Source organism: Notamacropus eugenii, chromosome 6 (assembly GCF_028372415.1).
Source record: "Notamacropus eugenii isolate mMacEug1 chromosome 6, mMacEug1.pri_v2, whole genome shotgun sequence".
Lineage (NCBI taxonomy): Eukaryota > Metazoa > Chordata > Mammalia > Diprotodontia > Macropodidae > Notamacropus > Notamacropus eugenii.
Window position 1 is genome coordinate 220,330,738 of NC_092877.1, and position 10,126 is coordinate 220,340,863.

General features: G+C 40.5%; 1 pseudogene; it reads left to right on the plus strand.

The window, feature by feature from the left end:
- Window positions 1–6,064: 6,064 nt before the first annotated feature.
- LOC140512262 (ribosome biogenesis protein NOP53 pseudogene) lies at window positions 6,065–9,864 on the plus strand (annotated as a pseudogene).
- The last annotated feature ends 262 nt before the right edge of the window (window positions 9,865–10,126 follow it).

The following is a 10,126-nucleotide window of genomic DNA, read 5'->3' on the forward strand; positions in this document are numbered from 1 at the left end:
TAGTTGCATGACTCCAACATAATAAGTTAAATTTATTGTTTCATCAATCATACATTTACAGTCAGAAATGTTTTGTGATAACCTTTATATTTTACAGAAAAGGAAATGAAGGCAGATAGTGGTAATATAATTTTCCAAAGATTGGACAGATAGAAAGAATTGGGTCAGAATGTGAGTTTACATCCTCTTATCCCATAGATAACTTCCTCCAAGATAATGAGATGTTTCTGTGAAGTAAAAAGCATATCTGTTACTGCTGTTGCTGGTGCTTTAGAATTGTATCACTTGTAACTGACTCTCAGTGACCTCATTTGTGCTTTCTAGCAAGAGATACTGGTATTATTTGCCATTTCCTGATTCAGTTCATTTTATAGATAAAAAAACAAAAACTGAAACAAATAGGGTTAAATGAGTTGCCTGTGATCACACAGCTAGTGTCTGAGATCAAAGTTCAACTCCGACTTCAGGCCTTGAAGTCTGCCCATTATGCCACTCAGCTGCCACTAAGTATGTATAAGGATATATACTATTTATCTCTGTATCTATGAATCTATATATCTATCTGTCTGTCTGTCTATGTGTTTGTATATAGTGTATACACACATACATAGATGTGTGTGTGCTTATGCACATCTGAGGCTTCCCTAAATAAGCACTTTTTTTCTGTAGAAATGTAAGATGAAAGTTCAGTTAAAGTTGGTTATAATAATGCCACAATATCTATCAGGGAAAGTACCAAACTGTATATAAGGCATGAACAACTTCCAATTTCAAATACACATATATCTTTTTTTTTATTTAATATTTATTTTCAAAATTCTATTTAAAAAAAATTGAATTCCAAATTCTTTCCCTAAGCCCCTCTTCAAATCCACTACATTTTCAGAAACTGCTGCTGCTGCTGCTGTGGACTCCTATCCTCTCCCCACCCCCCTCCACTGTCCTGGGCTTAGGGCTGAATCATATTATTCCCTCATACAGGTCTGACAGTTTTTTTTCATCGAACTTCCCAGTTGTCCTCAATGTTTTGGGGTTGAGAAATCTGAAAACTGCCACAGCTGCCAGTGATTCAACCCTTCCCATTCACATCCCTCATATCTGCTCAGGTCTAGGCTGTGCTGGCACAGTCCTTGTTGGAATGTGCGCCACTCTCAGCCTAGAATAATAGATGCCTCACACCAGCCTTCCAGGCTGTCTTGGGCTGGAGACTTGCTTTGCACCATCATTCTGCAGGTTCTGCAGCTCCAGAATTTGTTTAGAGTAATTTTACAAGTATTTGGGGGGTTTGAAGGAAGAGTTCAGGCAAGTCACTGCTTTTTCTCCATCATCTTGGCCTCCCCCCTACCCCTCCATTTTTTTGAGATTATCTTAATGTAATTGTCTCACTTCCATTTCCTCAATGTAGAAGCCTTCTAGCTGCACAATAGTGATAAAATTATTAGAAGTTACAAATATCTGGGAGAAAGGGGGCTGGAATCAAGAGGGCAGAGAAATGACTAGGACTTACCTAAGCTCTCCAAAATTCCCTTCCAAACAATCTTAGATAATGCATCAAAATTAATTCTGGAGCTTCAGAACCTACAAAAGGATGGAGTGAAACATTTTAGAGCCCAACACATCTTAGAAAGTTGGCAGTGAAGGTCTGTCACATCAGAGTAAGACTAGAACACACCCCAGCGCAGGCTGTACCAACACAGGTCATGCTCCAACAAACTATCACCAGGCTTTGAGGGAGAGTGAATCAGGATGGTGGGTGAGGGTGTTCCTTTAACAAATTGTTAATTCTTTTTATAATTGTCCTGGCTTTCTCTCATTTCTTTCCCCAATTTTTCCTCCACTTATCTCTTTCTGTAACTCTTCCTGGAATTGTTGCTGGACTTTTGTCCAATTCATTGTTCTTTAAGACTTTGTTTGTAGCCATTTTCACATTGTTGACTTCATCTGAGCTTATGTCTTGATCTTCAGTACCCTAGGAGTAGCATCTTATAGTCAAGCTCTTTTTTGCTCCCCTAATCATGTCAATATGTTTTTTCCAAAGCTTCAGGTTTCTTCATGCTGCAGTTTTCAGAGGCAGTTCTGTAGGTCTGAAAAGTTTTGATGTTTCCAAAGTGGTGTGATTTGGAGAGAGTTGCAACCACTGCTCTCCTGCTCTGCACTCTGATTTTTACCCAGGAACGACTCTAGCTTCCCTGCAGCCACAAATGCTATCTCTTCTCAGAACCCTGGAACCCCCCTTTCCTTGTGAGTGATAACAAGCACTCCTCCTTGACCTGCTATTGAGACCCAGAACTTCATATATTCCATTCAAAAGGATCTTGTTCCCAATGTTAGCTCAGGGTTTCCTGTAATCTTGTTTTCTGAGCAGTTATCTGATTCCCTTACTGTCTCTGGAATGACATTTCCAGAAGCTACTCCTGAAGCTGTCAAAGTTGCCTCTATGGACCATAACTGGTACTACAACTGCTGTCACTGTGCTCCAAAGAGTCCTTCTCCTTCAGACCTCCTAAGTTGTCCAAGGCTGGAAAAAATGTCATTTTGATCACTTTTTTTTTTTTTTTGCTTTTCTGCTCCAGAATTTGATTGGAGGTCTTAAAGTTGTTTGGACAGCTGTTAGGATTTGGAAAGTTGTTAGGAGGGTTCAGATGGGTTGCTGCTTCCACTCCTCCATTCATAACTATGTTTCTAGAAGAAATATTGCTATTACTTTCTCCAGGGAGTTCTTCTCATTTAAGTACATAATACATATTTTTGTCCATTTTGTGATTCTATATATATAGATCAAGGCAGAGTTAGAACCAAAGAACTGTCTAAACAACACAAGAATTAAATGTATCTAGGATAAGGACTGAACCTGTGCATTTTTCAGGACTGCACACTCCCTGTGAAGAGAACTCTCTTTTCCAATGCATCTATTTCTATGACCCATTTCCATTTTAAAGTAAGGATTCTTAACCTGACAGCTATGATTTTGTGTAATAGTTTCATACCCATTTCGAAGCTTTCTTAAGTAATCCTATATATTTTATTCTATTTTTAAAAATTTATTCAAGAAGGGCAATCTATACTTCACTAGAATAGTAAAGGGCTCTATAATACAAATTTAAAAAAAAAATAATGCCCCTGTTATAAAGAGTTGCTTAGAGCACTGAGACATTAAATTATTTCCCAATTGTCATCCTCAGTATGCATCATAGACAGGATGTGAATGTAGGTCTCCTTGGTTTCAAGAAACACATTATCTTTTTAAAGGACTTTCTTTTAATTTATGAATGCCTGAAGTAGCATGGCAAAGAAAAATACTTTTTCCAGATATCTAGTGATATGAAAAATTGGCTCTTTGTAGCGACACTATATCCAAAATTTTAGAGTGGAAAAAAAATTAAATATTATATAAATGATGTCCTCATTTTACATGAGACAACTGAGACACAGAGTGAATTCTAATAATGCCAATTTATTTAATTGAAGTACCTGACAAGAAGGATAGTTTCTGGTGAAAGATATATACAACTCCAAAATAGATATTAGAGGCACTAATTGATTCAAGCCAGAGAAGTCAGTGACTGCCACCATAATAGGTACACTACATCCAACAATAGATCTTCATCTAGTTTCAGCAGCTGAAGATTCAACCTCAATTCAGGAGACTTAGGTTACCTAGGGCTTCAATCTACACCCATTTTAAATACCTAAGGAGCAAAATCAACCTTCACATTATTTTAGATTTCCCCCATACTCTCAAACAAAGAAGTAAAAGAAATACCCAATGTGTGCCAAGTTCAAAGTCAGATGATAAAACTTTGAAAATAATATATAAAAGAAACAAACCACCTCAGCCTCAAAGAAGCTACATTCCATTTGAATGATTGATTGAATACTTTTCCTTTTACTCTTCACACACACACAAATTAAATTGTTTGTATGCAACATCTAGCCCTATATTCCAGAATGATACAACAAAGAAGATAAAGAAAAATACGTAAAAGAAATTGTAGCACATTGATTTGCTTTAGCAAAAAAAAAAAAAAAATGGTGTCCAAGAATTGTGGTATGTATGATTGAACAAATTCTGTAATGGAATTGCACCCAGTTCTAAGAAGTGAGCAAAGAGATAGTTTTTGAGAAATTTGAGAATAGTTATGTCAACAGATAAAGAATGAAATGAGCAGACACAAGGGAACATATAATACAGTAATGATAACATTATAAAAATAGCTCTGGAAGACTTTAAATACTTATTATTACTCACTCACAACCTCCCCCCCACACACACACACAAATGATCAAGAAATAGCATAAGATAAAATATTTTTAAAATCTAAGAAGAAAATGGTGAGTCCCTTCTTTTTTCCATCATAAGGGACAGAAATAGGACTGAATCTGCAATTATGTCTCTCTGACCACTGAGCTAGAATGTGAAACAATTTTAAACTATGAAAGGAAACTAAGGTCAGATTAATAGTCTTGGATCCAGCTCAAACTTTTCCTGAAACTCTGTAATAGGAAAGAAGCAAAACCAGAAATAAGTGGGAGGTTTGTAGCACTGACTCAGAGGGCCATAAACCTTGCAGCTAAGTGATTAGGGGAGGGACCATAGACTAAGAGGGACCCTTTAGTTTTATTGCTGTAAAGCTGCAGAACATTCAAATTAGCCAAAATTAGCTGAGGCCAGAAGTAATCTATATGAACTCTAACAGGGGCAAGACTACAGTTGGATTACAAAGACCAACCAAGTCCAGGAGATTATAAATTGGAACAGGAGGGAGATCAGACTTTGCCATAGATCAAATATCTTAAGGCCCTTTGGAAACCTCAGGTCCCAGCTTGAGTCACCTCTGAGATTTTTGAAGAAAACACCACTTAATACCCACAGAAAACAGAGCCGAGCAACAGACAAGGCAAAGCATAACCAATCAAGCCCTGGACCTTCTCTACAGAAGTTCACAGATGGACTTCTGGTAGGCAAGATGGCGTAGTAAAGAGTAAATCACCATAATTTTCCCATATTCACCTCCAAGCAACTATAAAATAGTGGTTCAAAAGAAATTCTGGAACAGCAGAACAAGCAAAAAGATGGGGTGAAATATTTTTGTGCCAGAAACTTGCTGGATGGTCAGGAAAGATCTGTCTCATTTGGATACAAAGCCCAGAAGCAAGTCTTATATGAGCAAACCAGGGGTTGATTCAATGTGACTGAGCAGGCAAAAGTTAAGAATGATTAATCTGTCTCTGACCCTGTGCTTCAGCATAGCAAGAGCAATGGATAGACTCTAGTTCTGAGAACTGCCAGTTGCATCAGCATAGCACCGAGAGAACAGGCAACCTCAAGTGGCCAGACTTCCATGTGCTTCAGTGTATCCTCAGGAATATGTGGAAACAAATCATTACCCTCAGCACACTACAGATACCACTATTAGGACACTAGTTTAGCACCAGATAAGCTGTCAGACCCATAAGATCTCCAGAAATGCAAGCCACCCTCCACCCCAACCCCTTAGCACAGCATCAAACACAAGGGTCCCTTGTGGGTCCCCAGGCAACATAATTGCAACATCGGGAAAACAACCAGGATCTGTAACCCCTGGCACAATAAACCTGAAGGAGTGCCCTTTCTAACCCAGGAGCAGAAATCACATTTAAAAAAAAGGAAAAAGATGGGGGAGGGAGGATGGAGCCAAGATGGCAGAATAATGGCACAGACTTGCTAATGCTCTTCCCCCAACCTAGCCAAATATCTTTAAAAAATGACTAAACAAATTCTGGAGCTGCAGAAGCCACAGAATAATGGCGTGAAGCAAATCTCTAACCCAAAATAGCTTAGAAGGTCACTGGCAAGTGTCTATCATGCCACACTGGAAGCACAGTGCAATACACCATAGGCCATGCCAGCACAGACAGGAACTGAGCAGGCTGGGGGGTGGGTGGGCAGGGAACTGAATCTCAGGCACCTGTGATGGTTTCAAGACATTATGACCCCAAACCCCAAGGACAAATTGGAAGGTCTGTGGAAAAAAATCAGTGAGACCTGTGTGAGAGAGTAGAGTGGGCAGGCCCCAGCCCCAGTATGGTGGAAGTGGTGGAGGAGGCTGCAGAGGAGGAATTCTTGGCAGTAGCAGCAGAGACAGGGGCAGCAACAGACTCAGTAACTGTTCTGGAGCTCTAGGCCCACAGATTGTGGTGGAATCAAGTGACTGGCACCCCTCATCTGCACTGGAGCTACTTTGACAAAGAGATCAAAAGTCAAGTAAATAGCTGGGAAAATGAGCAAAAGCCAGAAAAAGAATCAGACTATAAAGTCTTCCTTTGGTGACAAGGAAGACCAAAGTATACAAACAGATGACAACAAAGTCAAAGTAACACATCCAAAGCCTCCATGAAGAACATGAAATGGTCTCAGGCCATAGAAGAGATCAAAAATGATTTTGAAAATCAAGTAAGAAAAACAGAGCAAAAATTGATAAGAGCAAAGAGAGTGATGCAAGGAAATCATGAAAAACAAATCAACAGCTTGCTAAAGGAAAACTCCAAAACTGTTGAAGAAAATAAGACTTTAAAAAATAAACCCAAATGGCAAATGAGATCCAAAAAGCCAATGAGGAGAAGAATGCCCTAAAAAGCAGAATTAGCGAGATGGCAAAGGAGGTCCAAAAGCTCACTGAAGAAAATAATTCCTTAAAGATTAGAATGGAGCAGATGGAAGCTAATGACTTCATGAAAAATCAAGAAATTATAAAATGAAGGAAAAGGAATGAAAAAATAGCAGACAATGTGAAATATCTCATTTGAAAGATAACTGGCCTGGAAAATAGACACAAGAGAGACAATTTACAAATTATTGGATTGCCTGAAAGGCATGATAAAAAAAGAGCCTAGACATCATCTTTCAAGAAATTATCAAGGAAAACTGCCCTGATATTCTAGAACAAGAGGGTAAAATAGATATTGAAAGAATCTACTGATAGCCTCCTGAAAGAGATCCCAAAAGGAAAAGTCCTGGGAATAGTGTACCCAAATTCCAGAGCTCATAGGACAAGGAGAAAATACTGCAAGCAGCCAAATAGAAACAATTCAAGTATTGTGGAAATACAATGAGGATAACAGAAGATCTAGGGGCTTCTACAATATGGGATTGCAGGGCTTGGAATATGATATTACAGAGGTCATAGGAGCTAGGATTAAAATCAAGGATCATCTACCCAGCAAAAAATGAGTATGATATCTCAGGGGAAAAATGGCCATTCAACGAAACAGAGGATTTTCAATCATTCTTGTTGAAATGACCAGAGCTGAATAGAAAATCTGACTTTCAAACACAAGAATAAAGAGAAGCATGAAAAAGATAAACAGGAAAGAGAAATCATAAGGGACTTACTAAATTTGAACTGTTTACATTCCTGCATGGAAAGATCATATTTGTAACTCTTGAGACTTTTCTCAGTATTAGGGTAGTTGGAGGAATTTTATACATACATACACACATACACACACACACACACACATACAGGCACAGGGTGAGTTTAATATGAACAGATGGTGCCTTAAAAAGTAAAAATCAAGCTGTGAGAGAGAAATATATTGGGAGGAGAAAGGGATAAATAGAATGGGGTAAATTATCTCACAGAAAAGAGGCAAGAAAAAGCTTTTTCAATGGAGGGAAAGAGGGGGAGGTGAGAATGAAAGAGTGAACCTTACTTAACAGGATTTGGCTTAAGAAGTGAATAACATGCACACTCAATTTAATATGAAATCTATCTTACACTACAAGAAAATGGGGGGGAGGACAAACTGGGGATGGGAGGGATGATATAATGGAGGTCAAATGAGAAAAGGAGGTGATCAGAAATAATCATTTTTAAAAATGGATAGGGTCAAAAGAGAATAGAATAAATGCTAGGTAGGACAGGATGGAGGGAAATATATTCTTTCACAATATGACTGTAATGGAGATGTTTTGCATAACTACACAAGGATAACCTATAATGAAATGCTTGATTTCTCATTGGGAATGATTAGGGAGGGAGGGAGAGTAGTTGGAACTCCAAGTTTTAAAAACAATTGTTTAAATTGTTTTTACATGCAAATTGGAAATAGGATATACAGGCAATGGGGTATAGAAATCTATCTTGCCCTACAAGGGAATAGAGTGGATGGCGATCAAAGAAGGGAGGGGTGTGGAAGAAGGGAGGTCAGTTTGGGGGAAGCAGCAATAAGAATGCACCGTGTCTTGGGGTGGGGACAGGGGAGAGATAGGGAGAAAATTTGGAACTCAAAATCTCGTGAAAGTATCTGTTGAAAGATAAAAATAAATTAATTAATTAAAATATTTTAAAAAAGAACTGATTTAGAATGAAGTAAAATTCAGGGAACAATATCCATGATTACAAAAAAAGAAAAAAAGAAAGAAGGAAGGAAGAAGGCAAGAAAGAGAAAGAAAGAAAGGAAGAAAAAAGGAAAGAAAGGATTCTCTTTCCCTTTACAAGTTGGTGGGTGGGGGCACTGGTAAGCATGTTACAGGCGACTCGGGATTCCTGGGGTTCCGGTCCACTTCGGTGGACCCCGGAGCCGTAAGGCGGCAACGATGTGGACCACGGAACAAGAAGCTGGGTTGGCGGCGTCTGGCGGAGGAGCCACTGGTGCACGAGGTAGACACGTTTCTGGAGGACGTGCGGCTGCGGGAGTGGGCCCCCGGGGGCCTGATCTCAGAGACTCCGAATGAAAACCTCTTCTTTGTGGACACGGGGCACAAGGAGAAGGACTTGAAGATAAATCAGAACCTGAAGAAGCCTTTTTGGACTGACCGGGTTTTGGAATCACATTCCAAAGTACCTTCCCCAAAGAACAAACTTGCCCTCCAGATTCCCAATGGGAAGAAGCTGAAATGCAAGCAGCGCTTGTTGGAGCACTTGGCCGAGCAGGGAAAGCTGCCTCGGGACGTGCAGAAGGCCCAGGCTCGGCTGCTTCGGCCGCCAGAGTCAAAGACCAAGCCCTCTGACCCAGAGAAAACAACTGACCGACCTTTCTATGACCTCTGGTCTGAGGACAATCCTCTGGACCGCCCCTTGGTTGGACAGGACACCTTCTTCTCGGAACAGACGAAGAAGAAGGGAGTGAAGCGACCTCAGCACCTACAGACCAAGCCCTCTCAGGCCCCAGTTGTGGAAGTGATCTCTTCAGGAGGCTCTTACAGTCCTTCGTTTCAGGCCCACCAGGCCTTGCTCCTGGAAGCCCACGAAGTGGAACTGAAGAGGCAGAAAGTAGAAGAGAAACTCAGCCATCAGCTGGCCTTCCCCACTGTGAATGAGGGCCCCACCAAGGAGTCAGCATTCAAGAAGCTGTGTGAGGGGCTCCTCGAGGAGTCGGATGGGGAGGCTACCGCAGAGCCAGAAGGAGAGGGGGATTTGGATTCCCAGGTGCACAGACCCCCAGGCCCTGAGAAGAAGACAGAGCAGCAGAGGAGATGGGAGAAGGAGGCTTGGAAAATGAGTGCTGCAGGCTACAGAGTGGGTGGCAAGGAAGAGCCACCAGGAGGTGTTCCAGCTCCAAGGCATCAAGCTGCAGGTGGCCCAGCGGTTGGTGGAGCTGGCCCAGTGGAGAGAGAGATGGAGACTAAAGCGCCTGGCAGAGGATGAGAAACCCCGACAGCTGGGGCGGGTTAAATATAAGTCTCTGGACATTGATGTGCAACTCAGCAGTGAGCTGGCAGATTTCTTGAGGAAGCTAAAGCCTGAGGGGAGCATACTTCGGGACCCATTTAAGTGCTTCCACCAAAGAAACATGACTGAGCCTAGACAAAGAGCCAAGTTTAAACGGAAGTACAAGGTCAAGCTTGTGCAGAAGCAGTCCTTCCAGGAATTCCAATTATGACAGCAGCTCTTCTGGATTCCTGCTCTGCCTGATCCCTGAGACCCCATTAAAAGCTCTTTGACCAGTCCTCTTAAAAAAAAAGAAAAAAGAAAAAAGGAAAGAAAGGAAAAAAAACAAAAAAAAAAAGATGAGCAAAGAACAGCAACAACAAAAGAATTTGAATGTTGCAAGTTAATATGATCACAGGAAAAATTAAGACAAAAACTCAGAAGAGGATAGCAGTGTCAAAACACCTATGCAATTGTCAAGATCTTTAAATATA